A 13,968-nucleotide genomic window follows, 5' to 3' on the forward strand; every position below is an offset into this window, starting at 1 on the left:
GCAGCCCTAGAGTGGCTGCTCAGAGTGAGCTTCTGTAACAGCCCCGCCTGGCTGGTACACCCTTTCTTGGACTTAGCAGTCCGGGAATCTCCAGAGCATGTATAACTAACTCTCCAGTGGGTGGCCCAGCAGTTGAAACCCTTTGGACAAGCTTTGCTCCCACTGACAGCTGCCCAATGAGAAGAGGCTGGGAAGGGGAAAGGGCTTCATACCAACAGGAAGGATAATTCTAGGGCACCGCCAGCAGCGCCAGAACAGAGGCAAGATGGCAAAGCTTGTCTTGACAGGAGACATGGGCGGTTCCTATTCCCACAGATAGCATGCTGGCCAGGAGCACACTGTCACAAGCAAACAGAAACTCCTCCCTGCCCCACGTGATTGACAGTTTTATTTACTTACGGCCTGGTTTCCTTCAGCTTGGCTGGCTTCCTTCTAAAGTAGTGCCCAAAGTCAGTTCCCTGGGTGACCTGCGGTGCTACCCACCTTTCCTGTGCACCCCACCCCGTCCTGTTCTCACCTCTCTGAGCCCTGGTCTGTCTCTTACCTGACTATTGCCTCACAGGAGGCTTGTTCTTCCCTCAGGCTTTATTCCTCCCCCTCCCGCCCCACTTCCACCCTGCTTTTCTCCCAGGCTCATTTCTTGCCTGTTTTCCTTAGTGATTCCTGCAGCTGCACACCTCACCTGCCCTCCCATCTGCCTGCTTATCCACCTGCCTGCCCATCTGCCCGGCACCCTGCACCCCTGCGCATTTCCCCTGGGCATTTCCAGCTGCTGCACCTCTAGCTTCTGAAATTCATTATGCTTATATAAAACTCACCTTTCACCTCCCTGTCTATCAGTGCCACTCTGCTCCTAAACCTCCAGGCTTGTAACCAGCTATCTTTGAATCCCACGGCTCTGTGTCCCATACCATGTATCTCTTGTCTCACCCACCATCTGCCCACCCCTTCCCCCACCTGCTCATCAATTCCTGACCAGCCACCTTGAACTAGCCTGGATAGGTCTTTCTCCATCAGTGGCTCTTCCAGGCTCACCTCCACTTGAGACCACAAGAGGGAGCCTATTCCAGAATCAGCATGTCCCATGTCTGCACTTATAAACAGTGCCACCCTGGGAGAGTCACCTACCTGTGCTACCTGAGCTTGGCTTTCCTTCTCTGCTCTCATGAGGATTTTTATTCCCCCTCCCCTCACATCAGTCTGGCAGGCGAGGCCCACTACCCTCCTACAGGTAACACTGATCTGAGTAAAGCTCCTAGCCAACATCCACAGGCAAATATCAGTCTTCTTCCAACAAAGAACTGTGCCTCTAGCCCCTCCCACTGCAGCCTCCCAGCCCCGAGTCTGAGACAGGGCCTGAGACCTGCCTGTTAAAGAAGTACATAGGCAAGTACTTCTTCGGGAGTGTGTGTCTATGGGTGTGGGGAGAAATGGCCATCTGTGAACAATGCTTGGAGAAGTTGTGACTTATGAGACAAAGCTGGAACTCCTTAGTGCTCTCCTGCACTGGCAAGTGTATTCCACTCAGCCTGTCCATCACCACCTGACCCCAGCATGGAGTCTGCTCTTCTCAAATGATGTCAAAGGAAACACAGTTACTTTTTATGAAGACACACTAAGAGTCCCTACTATGTACCAAGAATGAGCCGAGCCCTTTACATACGTTTCTTGACTTAATTCCCACAGGAACTGCTGCACATTTGCACTGTTGTCTCTGTGTTCGACACAGCACAGAGAGGTTAAGCAGCCTTCCCAATGGCACATGGCTAGGATGCAAACCCAGCGGTCCAGCTTGAGCTGGAACCCTCCATGCCATGTTCTAGGTCTTCAGATGCAAGCACATTTGCTTCTTGACAGAGTCTTGACACAGCACAGCTGCCCGGAAGGAGACCTACCCTGTGTCCAGTCAGGCCAGAAGTGGCCAGCAGCGGTGGAGTTATTTTGGAGAAGCGACAGGAAAAACCGCAACGCTTCCTACCTGTCCTGTTTTGCCCCCATCTGTCCTGGGAAACAAGGCTGTCCCTCTCTTAGATAAAAAGGTGTCTCTCCCCACACAGTGGCTCTTCCACCAGAGCTGGGAGAGCAAAGGCTATGCTTAGCACACGTTAGTTATTTTTAAACGACTACATAAACAAACCAGGCTATGTAAATAAGAGAAACATGAGGTCATCTCTTCAAAACCTAAAAATGTTTTTTTCTAGGGGAGGGGGTGTACTTGCTAGTCCACAGTGTCCCAGGCCACCAGGCCTGACCTTCCTCACACCCATGGAGGCAACAGCAGCTGGTCTGGAAGTCAGGACTCCTGGTTTTTATTCCTGGCTCTGTGGGCTCTGCCTAAATGCTTGTAGCTACTGCCCAATCCCTTTACCACCACCACCTCTTCCTCCTCTTCCTCCTCCTCTTTCTCCTCTGGACCCCGACACCTGTCCCTTTGTCATTTACAAAGCATCCACATTCACAGATCTTTGTATTCAGTGACCAGTGCTTACTAACCGCAACCCCCCTACCCCCCCAGAAACCGTTGCAGCACACACTTGGAGTGCGGAGGTGGCAGATTGCCACCTCACCTGGAGGCTCTTAAACCTGTGCAATCGGAGCAGACATGAAGGCTGGGTTCCCCAGAACCCTGTGACAAAGGCTCCTAATGTCCTAACTCCATGGAGGAAGGGCACAGGGGTCAGGGAATGGAAATGCAGACAGAAAGAACAGCTTGGTAATGCTGAGAGAAGCTGTCCCTTGACCTGTGACACACCATGACCTGCTACATAACCACTGGGGCTTTGACTGGCATAACAGAAGAGACTGTTAATGTCCCCATTCCTTCTCTCTGTGCATTGTCATCTGTCCCCAAGTGTATCTGCACCTTGTCCTCTGTGTGGACAGCTGTAAGTCATAAAGGCAGTTGAAGAGCTTAATTTTGGAGACATTAGAAGCCTTGATGGGAGTCCCAGGGCCTCTGGTGCTGCTGTAGGACTGTTTGTGCCAGAGACTTGACTCTGCCCGTTGCTCCCAGGGTCTCCTGCTCCTCTTCTCCACCTCCCCTTCCTTTTCTTTGGGCCTCCCGACAGGACACTCAGCATCCCTGACTCTTCCATCATCCTAAAGCAGTGGAATAAGAGCAGCCAGTTCTTGCTGAGGGCAGTCTTCAGATTGCGTTCCACTAAAGCCCTTTCAGAGGCAGCTCTCCAATCACTACAGCATAAATATGTGCTAAAAATACATTCTGGCTCCTATCAGCACTGTTACAGAGAGTGGACCAGTTCTAACACATTCCTCGATGCACTGCAGCACTGGGAGAGAGTCACCAGCTTAGGTTGCTGGGGTAGACTTTGGAATGGGGCCAGGGAAGATCGACCTACAGGGCTAAGATGTGTTTGAGCTATTTCCTGGGTGTCTTTGTTTTGCTGGCTAGATTCAGGACTGAATCTATAGGTTTAAAAATCTACACAGGCATCAACAAGGAACAGAGCCACAAGGTTAGGCCCCCAAGCATGGAAAGTGTGGGCCTCCTGTCTGAATGGCATTTGTAATAAGAAGGGGTTCAAGCAGCTGTTGATGATGCAAACTGGAACTCCCCTGTAGTCCCCCTGGAATGCCCCATCCACAGCTAAAGATGGGAACACTGTGGAAAGTGTAACTCTTATATCTTCTATTGAAAAGATTTAGGATTGTTTTCTTTGTAATTCTCTGTCTCGGTCTCTCTCTGTGTATGTTTACATGTGTGTAGCCACACATACAGAGGTGCAAGATTGGCATCAGGAATCATCTTCACTCACTCTTCTATCTCATTCACTGAAGGAGGGTCTCTCAATCAAACTCTCTGACATTTCCATGGGTTCTGGGGATCTAATCCCTACACCTCATGCAAACAAGTGCTTTAACCACTAAATCTCTCCAGCCCCCTAATTTTAATTTTTTTCACAGTATGTGTGTGTGTTTATGTGTGTGTACTTGTACATGTATGTGTGAAGTATGCAGAGGCCCTATGTGGGTGTATCATCTGTCTTCCTTGATACTTCCACTTTAATTAATTAATTAATTAATTAATTTATTGAGGCAGGGTCTCCCCCGATGAATCTGAAACTTGATGAGTCTGGTTAGTGTAGCTAGCCATCTTGCCAAGGGGAATCCCTGCCTCTGCCTCCCAAAAGCTTGCTTTACAAGTGGCCACATATCTGTCCACCTTTTCACCTGGGTGCTGAGGCTCTGAACTCTGGTCCTTGTGCCTTTGGGACAAGTGCTTTATCCACCTTCCAAACTCTGAATTCCTTAATTCTTAATCCTCACCAAGCCAACCAAGACAAGAGAAGGCAGCATGGAAGTTGCAGCTGACAAGTAAGACCATAAATGCCTAGGACAGAGGACAGCACAGTATCTGTGGAAGACCAGAGTCTAGTGCTCAGACTTTGAGAGCAGATGGGCTGAAGCAGCCAAAGGTGCATGTGAATGAACAGCATGTGTATCAATAAAGCTTTATTTACACTATCAGGTGGTGGCCACAGGTCTTAGCTTGTGGATCCCCAGTCTAAAACTTCAAAGTTTTTGTAAACTGAAGCATAGTTATTACTCTATGTGTGAACTTTCATAATAAATCTATTTTAAAGAATAAAACTTAAAAAGATTAAAGAATAAGCTTGCTTTAACCTGATTTACATATCACCATTTCATACAAGATACAATATTTTAAATGGCCTCTAAGACAACTCTTAGAAACTTTTTTTTCTAAGAAAGTTTGAAAACCGCTGGCAGTGACGTTTGCTGGGAAAATATTCCCCAGTTCATTTTCATGTTGGTTTTGGCCGCCAGCCACTCATCCAGAAATCACCTTATTCTGGAGATGGTCCCAGGTTAGGTCTCTCCTGAGGAGACTCCCAGTTATCTTGCCCTTAAATGACTCGATCCCCCCAACACCCCCCCCCAACCCTTAGGAGCCCAGGTGTCCCCAGGCCACTGGGTCCCTGGCATGGTAGAGGCTGCTGCACTGCACACCTGCCATCCCGGACCCTCATCCCTCATCTGCATGGATGCCACATAACCCAGCCCACTTCCTGGTGTCCCAGCTGTGCTCATGATCTCCTGGATCCCCCCAGCAGCTCTGAGTCAGAACTCCATTAATCACTGCGCTTTCTTCCCCTGGGAGAGTGCGGGAAGGGGCGGGGCCAGATGTCTGGCTGGAGTCAGGGCTCATTTCCTGCTGAGCAGGGCTCCCTCCACAGATTGCCCCTCCCCCCAGCTGTCAGAGCCCATGTGGACTACAAGGAATTTGGGCACAAAGTAGGGGAGGGCAAATGCCAGGGGTAGGAGAGTCCCAGGTGGTTTCCCCAGACTCTGCTTGTGTTCCTCGGAGCTTTAATTCTAGGTTACTCAAGAACCTGTGTCCACCCTGTGGACCAGACCACTGAGGCTGCTAGAGGAGAAGGAGCCCCCCCCCCCCAACACATAGCTAATTGTCACGTGCACAGTTGAAAACAAAGGCAGAATCAATGGGGCAGATGGTGCTGCAGGAGGCCAGGGACCAGACCCTTGGTGATGGGGCTATCAAGTCATACTGAAACACACTGCTGGAGGAGGAGTAACCAATGCTACAGGCTTTTCCTCAGGAAGCATTTCAGTGGGAAAGTAAAAGGGTTGATTCATTGTAGACAGAGTTTCTACCCTTGTGAGCTGTGTGACTATCTTTAAATTACTGAACCCTCTCTGTGCTCAGCGTCCATCCACACATATTTTTAAAGGGCAACAAGGCTAGCCTCACTAGGAATTTTTCCTTTCAGGACTTAAACTCATCTATGAACAGAGAGGACCAGTCCCTTCACTTTAGGGTCCTGTGCCAGTACCAGGTGGTACAGCAGAGCAGATCTGTCACAGGGTGGGTGGTGGCTGAGTGGCCTGCACAGTAGGTGGTGGGTGATAGGAAGGACTTCCAGATGGGTGGTCCGTGTTTGTATAAGGCCTCATCTGTATGTCAGTGGTGCCCGTGGGAGGCAGGGATCACCTTCTCTTGTGTTGCAAGAGAGAAAACAGAGGCAAGCGAGAGGGAGCTACAACATGTTTCCTAAACCATTAAAGATCGAATGAAACCAGTAACTGTCAGAGCTGCGATTTGAATTCAGGGATAGCCCCAGGTTCAATACCACTACAAATGTTCTCCATCAAAACAAGGCTCAGGTAGTTAATTCTTCTTGGATCTAAGGGATTTCTCTACTTTCACAGGACAGTTCTGGTCAGGACAGGCATGCTGGGCCAGGCATGCTGAGGAGCTGCTGGCTGAAGTCAAAGCCCATCCACCCACATCCAGGAGCTACAGCAATGCTGACCATGAGGTGACTTACATCCCTGGCCCTGGCTCTGCACAATGAGAAAATGCCTGCTTTAACCAGAGGGGATGAGCAGGCCAGGTGGGAAATTACAAGTTTTCACGCCTTTGCCATCATAGCTGAGCCCATAGATGTGAACATGAGACTGTGCAGAATTCCTAGAGCCCCCAGAAGGCAGCTCTGAGGACCCGCCCCAGAATCCAAACATAGTGGGTTTGATGGTATATACTTGCAGTCTCAGTACTGAAGATGCATGAGGCAGAAGGATTGTGAGTTTGGGGCTAGCCTTGGCTAACAGAGTGTGCTGCTATCTCAAAGGGAAGGACTCCCAATGCAGATCCTCATGTCCCTAGTGCCTAAGCCATATGACACAGGTATTCTGGGGAATCCATGTTTTCTTCCTTCCCTTTCGACACCAGGTGCTCCCTCCTTCAACCCTATCAGATCCTTGGATGATGATGATGATGATGATGATGATGATGATGACACATTTTATAGCAGACAAAACACCCTAGGATTTAACCCTTACCCAAAAAGCTTCCAATGCCACACCCCACCCATGTCACAGCCTACATATCGACTCCTGACCCCCAAGATGGAGATATACATACAAATGCATACAGGAGCCCAGGAACTCACTCAGCCCCTGAAATTTGGAACTCTCTAGGTAATTATGAGAGGCCAGACGTGACATCCTTCCATGCCTCCTGACAGGGGCTTTAAGACAGGGCAAGTATGGAGGTGACATGGGGTAAAAAGGCTAGGGGAGGGGGAGGACAAACCTGGGAGACAGGTTGATATATCAGAGGCCTGTGTCCTTTAGCAGAGGTGAGGTGGAGACTGGGTGACCGGTGTGAGGGACAAGGTATCACTTTAGAGAGATGACATGGGAAGCCTGGGATTCCTAACCAAGGCATCAGGAAATTCCAGACCAGCTTTCTCAGAGGTCAAGGACAGGTAGCAATGACCACTCTCCACACAGAATCTTTTAAGAGAACGCAGCCAGCTAAAACAGCAGTCAGTGAGACAGACTGGAGCTTCTTACCTGCGCTGCAGGCACCACTTCCGATGACCAAAACTGAACCGCTGCTCTCTCTGGAAGCCAGCATTCATGTCCACTTCTGCTTCGATGCCTCTGCTTACACACTGCTCCTCCCAGAGGAAGGGACCCTGTGCCTGGCCAGTGGCTCTCGAGAGTCTTCCATGAGCTACTTTGAGGCAGCTTAGTTTGTGCCTCTGATCCTGCATGAGTGAGGAAGATGAGAGCCATGGTCAGAGAGTTATCTAGATCAATTTTAGGTACAGAACAATCCCTGCTTTCTCCCAGGAGACCCAAGTCCTGAACTCTCTCCAAGCTGCATTTTTGTCCCATGTCCCCTCAGGGAGACAGTGGGACACAGTGGCTTGGGGATGACACACTGCATTCCTTTGCCCTATACTGAACTTCCCTGAGCCAGGCAGGTGGGCAGGGTTCCTGGTGGACCTCAAGGTTTCCAGATGCCTGGAGTACAGTCTCTGGACCATGGCAGGTGGCTAGGGTCTGTGTCAGGGCATCCTTGATCTTGACGAGGTTCACAGGAAGTCTGTTTGGTTCTAGATGAGCAAGTTAGAGAGACTGGCATCAGTCAGACTCTATGAATCGTTGCTGGCCTGAAGGTGGAAGGGTCATGTGGGAGGGAAGGACCCAAGGGCAGCTGCTAGCAACTTAGAAGGACCTTAGAAGGACCGACTATCTGAAAACCATCAAGGAAGCAGAACTGCACCCCACAGGGAATCAAGTTATATCAACCCAAGAATGAGACTGGAAAGGTGTAACACTTCCCAGAGCAGAGTTGAGTCCTCAGTTTACCCATACCCAATGCCAACCTAAGCAAACTGCAGGTGTGACTGGATACATTTGTGGTGAGGTGACATGGTTATAGTCTAGGGACCTATAGGAGCAAGCTGACACATGGATATGGTGTACAATCACTAAACCTGTGGCGTCTGCTAACCCAAGAGAAAACTAACATGCTTGGAACAGTGTGGATGCACGGGAGTGTACCGTGGTTTCCAAGTTACTAAACGAAGCGCTCTTCCGGCCAAGGAAAGCCTGGGGAAGGATGGGAGCTCCATAGTCGTTACTAAGCAGATGGATGGATGAGCAAGTGCTGTGGTTCAGGCACCAGAGTAGCCGGCTGTTATAAGGCTCAAACCAGGAAGCTCAGAGGAAAGCACTTCTTAGACCAGAAAACCTGACTTGTTTAGCTGTGTACAGCATACACATCCTAAGCATACCATGCTCTTTGGACTCTCTGGTTTGTCTGCTTCTGATAGTGTGGTGTGATAGCTGAGAATGTGGTCTCTAAGGCTCTGACATCCTAGGTTCTGGTCCATGTCCTTCTCTTTGTGACATCTGTGGTGTGTGAAGTCACTGTGTGTGAAAAGGAGAATGGTGAGGGCTTTCTGAGCTTTGGTGAGTCACGGTGCACGCAGCGCTGAGAACAACGCCTGGCATGTGGCACAGCCCACATACTTGCCACAGATTCTGTCCCAGAGCAGAGCGTAGTAACCTGCACAGAGGCCTGTGGCACTGCCCTCTTTCTTGTCCTCAGCACCATGCTTTGTGAGAACTGAAGTCCTTGGCAACCACCCTACACAGCTGATTGCTACAGAACACAGAGGTCACCTGAGGTCCTCAATGTCCCCTCCCACCACACCTGCTGCTGTTCAACTCCACAGAGTGGCATTTTGCTACCACACGGTAGAGAGGATTGGCTCTGTGGCTCCCCGTGGTAGTTTATTTGAGTCTGTCAATGGAGCCACCTAGACATTGTACAACTTTGCCATGTCCCATCAACTCCAAGTCTGACCTCCCAGTCTACTGCAAGTACTAAAAAACGGGGGGGGGGGGGTACCTGATACTTCCCACCAAAACCCCAGAGCACCCACAGACCAGGTTCCACTTCCAAGCCCTCCTCAGATTGTTTTAGAACTCACCCCACTCCCCGACAGCATGTCTACCTGGCCAGATGCTCCTCCCACTCAGCAAATTCCCACCATACTAGACATGAGGTCCACCACCCACGAGACCCAACACCCACTTGCTACAGTTCTCTTGAGATTAGCTAGTATCCTCTGTGCAGATACCAGGAGCTGAGAGTTCTTCCAGATGGTGTGATGTTCAGACAGGTTTCCTCTGAATCACATGCAACTCCTAGCAGGCATCTCCCCCACAGCAATGTGTGACAAGTCTTTTTAGAACCCAACATGGTTGTTCATTCACTTAATGGGTCCAGCTGGCTGGCAGTTGCCAAAGGCAGAAACTGGACAAGATTTGGTCCTTGTTTGCAGAGGAACCACAGTGGAGTCGATTTTGATGGTGTCTGGATGTGGGGGTGTGTCAAACACGGCCTTTGATGCTCCCAAATGGGGACCATCAAGAAACTGCACACTGAGGAGTAATGACTGAAACAGGAGTCAGCAGGAAAAGAGGTTTTCCAGAGGAGGGGGCAGGACTTGAGCTGGCAGTGGACTGAGGTTATGAGATGGTTTTGATTCATGAGGGGGGTATGGCTTGTGGAGGACCTAGGATGAGCCCAAGTGTGGAGGCCATTATCAATCATCCTGTCACCAGCCACTCACAGTCTTCCTCAGTAGCTGGACAGCTACATCTGTATACTAGTCACCTGAGAATGTCATCTCCAAGCCCCAAGTTTCTAGATGACTAAGTGAGCTCAATGGTCTGCCTCTTCTCCCCCAAATGCCACTAAAACAAAAAAGAGACTATACAAATAGGAAGAGACCCTGAGTTACACCAGCTGCTAGAAAGTCCAAGGACTCAGAGGAGTGGGGACCACAGAAAGCCTAATGGCACCCCACCGACTGCTCTAGGCAGGGACAGGAAAGGCCCACCCCAAAGCCCAGGAAGCCAGCTTAGACTAGGAATGCATCCTCTGAGTCTCTAAAGGGACTAATGTGGATGGGAGGGAAGCACTAGATGCCAGGGCCACACACCTCAGCCAGTAGCTCTGGATGAGGCAGATGGCATGATAGACATCACAGAAGCTTCTGGAAAGATCCATCCTCTTCTCAGCATCTTGTGCAATAAGTTCCTGTGATTCCCTCGTCTGGCCTCAGCATTCCACGCCTGCTGTTTCTGCCAGTCCTGGTTGCTGTGTGACAGTCCTTACACAATCTTGAGCCAATCCTCAGCAGAGCCACCCTGCCTCACACACACTCCAGAAGCACCAGGGCTCTGTGGAGCTGCGGTGCTCCCTCCCCAGATCAGGGAGCACCTCAGCTTCCACAAATGCCATCTTGAGGAGACTGGAAAAGCTGGCATTTGAAAGTCTCTGCACACCTCAACACACAATGTTGGGAGCCCACAGTGACTGTCCTGGGTTGCTTTCTGTTGCTTTAATAAAACACTGAATGAAAGCAACTTGGGGAGGGAAGTATTTCTTTCATCTTACACTCTCAAGTCATGGTTTATCACTGAGGAAAGCCAGGGCAGGACCCCAAGGCAGGAAGCTGAAGACAGAAATATGGAGCAGAAAACCGCTTCCTAGCTTGCTGTCTTGTGCTTAGCATTTCCCCTAAAGCCCATACCTCCCTACCTAGAGATGGTGCCACTCACAGAGGTCTGGGCCCACCCACACCGAGACAGTCTCTCACAGACATGAACGAGCTCATCTGACCTGGGAAATTCCTCAGTTGAGGTTCCCTCTTCCCAGGTGTGGTTGTGCGTGGTTGATAATAAAATGTGACCAGCACACATGGGACTTCATATCTGCTACCCTGACGGCCATCGGGTTACAGGGTAAAGACCTTGTGGCTTGAGGGAAAACAGATACTAAAACTCCTGAGATCCATTGCTCAGTCGAGGTTCTAGTTAGAAAGAGAGAAATGCTAAAATCAGAGGCCACCGCCTATCTGTTCTTTAAAAGTCACCCAAGGAATTACTCCAGCAAAACAAAACCAAGCAAAAAAGGTATCAGAATAAGTCATTCAAGAGAGGACAAGGCAGGAGAATAGGAAACAGGAGAAATACAAACAGAGCATGTGTGGTGGCTTCTGGACAAATGTCTGCCAGGATGGGGACACACTGCTGGAAATCAGAAACTTTCATTTATGGGTATTTCTAAAGGAAAAATGAGACAGATTTCTTAATTGCCAAGTATGGGAGAGAAAGCAGGAACAAAGATTATTCAATGTGGCAAGACTCAGGACAACTAAAGCTAGTGTGGAAGGAAAAGGGATAACAAACAGAGACGTGAGGAATGACGTCGGAAGAGAGACAAGCGTATTAACAAATTCAATAATACAAATAGATTCGATTATCTTATTCTAAGTTAAGAGACCAGGATGGTAAAAGAAAATATAAGCCTAGCCATATACTTGGAAACAAACCGATGAAGGAAATCTAAGAAATGGGAAAATGGTTAAACAGGCAAGATGTTTAACAGAGTCCTGGCAGGTCACACTGCAGAGTGAAGCAGAAATGCTGGACACAGAAAAGTAGGGCATTTTGTGTTTGCTTAAGGCCTCTTTCCACAAGAAGGTATAGGCCACAAGCCTGACCTTTGCCCTAGTGAGACAAATGAAGTAGTGTAATCATAGAACCATGGGGCACCAGAGGTAGCATTGTGCCTGGACACCTGTGATCCCAGCCCCAGGGGAGTGAGGCAGGGATTGTGAGTTCAAGGCCAGCCTGGACTATATAGGGAGGGAGAGTGAATGTCCTGGGAGTCACCTGTGAGTGTGTGGACAGGACACAAAAGCAGCTCAGGGAAGACACAGGACAGAATCTGTTAAACTTCTCTTTATACAGACCCCAGACACAGGTAAGATGTCTTTTGCTCAATCATGGCAAAAACCAAACCAAACCAAACCAAACCAAACCAAACCAAACCAAACCAAACCAAACCAAAAAAACCCCAAATCCTCTCCACTTCCAAAGCATGTAAGCATTGAAGATCTGGAGAGCAGCTCTTCAGGCAACTGCCAGAAGTCTGAGCATCGAAATCAAAACAGCAAGTTAGGGTGCACACAGTGGTGCCCAGACACTTTCTAAATGACTTGAATAAAGGGGACATCAAGACTGAAACTGTAAGGGAACTGGAGAGAGAGAACAGTACTGTTTGGAAGGTCGGAGTTACAAGCAACCCTGTGCTCAGAGGAAAAGCAGGCCTCAGATGCTTTTGTGACGAGAGGAGAGGGGACAATAAGATATGGGTTAAGGATTTTACTCGGGGCTGAAGTGGTGGCACACACCTGAATCCTAGCCACTCAGGCAACTCAGCAGGGCACTGTCTCAAAACACAATAAAAGACACTGAGGGTTGGGATTGTGACTCAGTGGTAGTGTTTCTCTAGGGCAGTGGTTCTCAGCCTTCCTAAAGCTGTGACCCAGTAACACAGCCCCTCATGGTGTGGTGACCCCAAGCCATAACATCTTCATTGCCTGTTCATAACTGTAGTTCTGCTACTGTTATGACTATATAATGTAGATATCCGTGTTTTCCGATGGTCTTAGGTAACCCCTGTGAAAGGATTGTGACCCACAGGTTGAGAACCACCAACCTAGGATCTGTAAGGCTTTGGGTTCAATATTTTGTATTGGAAAAAAATCAACCAGAATAGCCCAAAAGGAAGAAACGAATAAAGCCCAAAGTAAAAATAAAAAAACAAGCATGTGAAGCAGCTACCAGGAGCCACACATGTGATGCTATCCCTGAGCCTTGACATCTCGGACGGACACGCATGACTGCCATCAGAACATGAGACAAGGAGTGAAAAGCAAAGTCAGGCAAGTGCTGAGAAAGGTGACACAGATGCACACATACAAACCTTTTCACGGATGCACACATGCAAACTTTTTAAGATATAAGAGAATTGGAATATAGCTTTTTATGTCGATGATGCATTTGAAAACTGACGATATTCTAGGAAATGCATTACATAAAAGTGGAAGGAAGGAGGAAAAACATCGAACCAACCAATAACCACAGGGAGAAGCTGAGAGGGCCACCGAAGAGGGGAGTCCCAATTGTCAGAGAAAGGATGAAGTATTCAAATAAAGGGAGCAGGTCACAGTGTGTCCCCTTGCTCACTTGGTACCCTGGAAGAGCCAGAGATGTGTCAGGTACTGTTCTGGGTACTGTGAGCATCATAAAAACAATAATATAGAAACATCTAAAAACAGAGAGGGGCCTGGCCTTTCTGGAGCTGAGCATCCAGCCAGAAGAGAACAACAGATAAGTGGCATGGGGAATGGTGGCTGAGTGCCAGGAGGGAAGCACACGGCAGAACGCCCCCCCCCCCCCGCCCCCCAGAGCAGGCTGGGTTCCAGCACCACATATGCCCAGATGCTGACATTGATCGACACTGAATGAAGATATAAACTAGCCAGGTGTCTTGGGTAGGGTTTCCAGTGCCATGGTGAACACCAAGGCCAAGAGCAACCTAGGCAGAGAGGACTTATTTCATCTTACAGCTCTTGGGTCACAGTCCATCCCTGACGGAAGCCAGGGAAGGAAGCTGGAGGCAGGAACTGAAGCAGAGACCATGGAGGAGCACTGCCTACTGGCTTCCTCTCCATGGCTAGCTCAGCCTGATTCTGATACAACTCATGACCCCCTGCCCAGAGATGGCATCACCCACAATGTGCTGGC

At 49.2% G+C, this 13,968-nt stretch overlaps 1 protein-coding gene across 1 annotated transcript in view; it reads right to left on the minus strand.

Moving 5' to 3' along the window:
* The window catches only part of Hivep3 (HIVEP zinc finger 3), a 101,258-nt gene that overhangs the window by 61,836 nt on the left and 25,454 nt on the right, over positions 1-13,968 (minus strand). The window contains exon 2 of the mRNA XM_034503869.2: positions 7,360-7,556. The gene's annotated coding sequence lies outside the window, so the exon portion shown is untranslated. The remainder of the gene's footprint in view (positions 1-7,359; positions 7,557-13,968) is intronic.

Source organism: Arvicanthis niloticus, chromosome 5 (genome assembly GCF_011762505.2).
Source record: "Arvicanthis niloticus isolate mArvNil1 chromosome 5, mArvNil1.pat.X, whole genome shotgun sequence".
In the NCBI taxonomy this organism is placed as follows: domain Eukaryota; kingdom Metazoa; phylum Chordata; class Mammalia; order Rodentia; family Muridae; genus Arvicanthis; species Arvicanthis niloticus.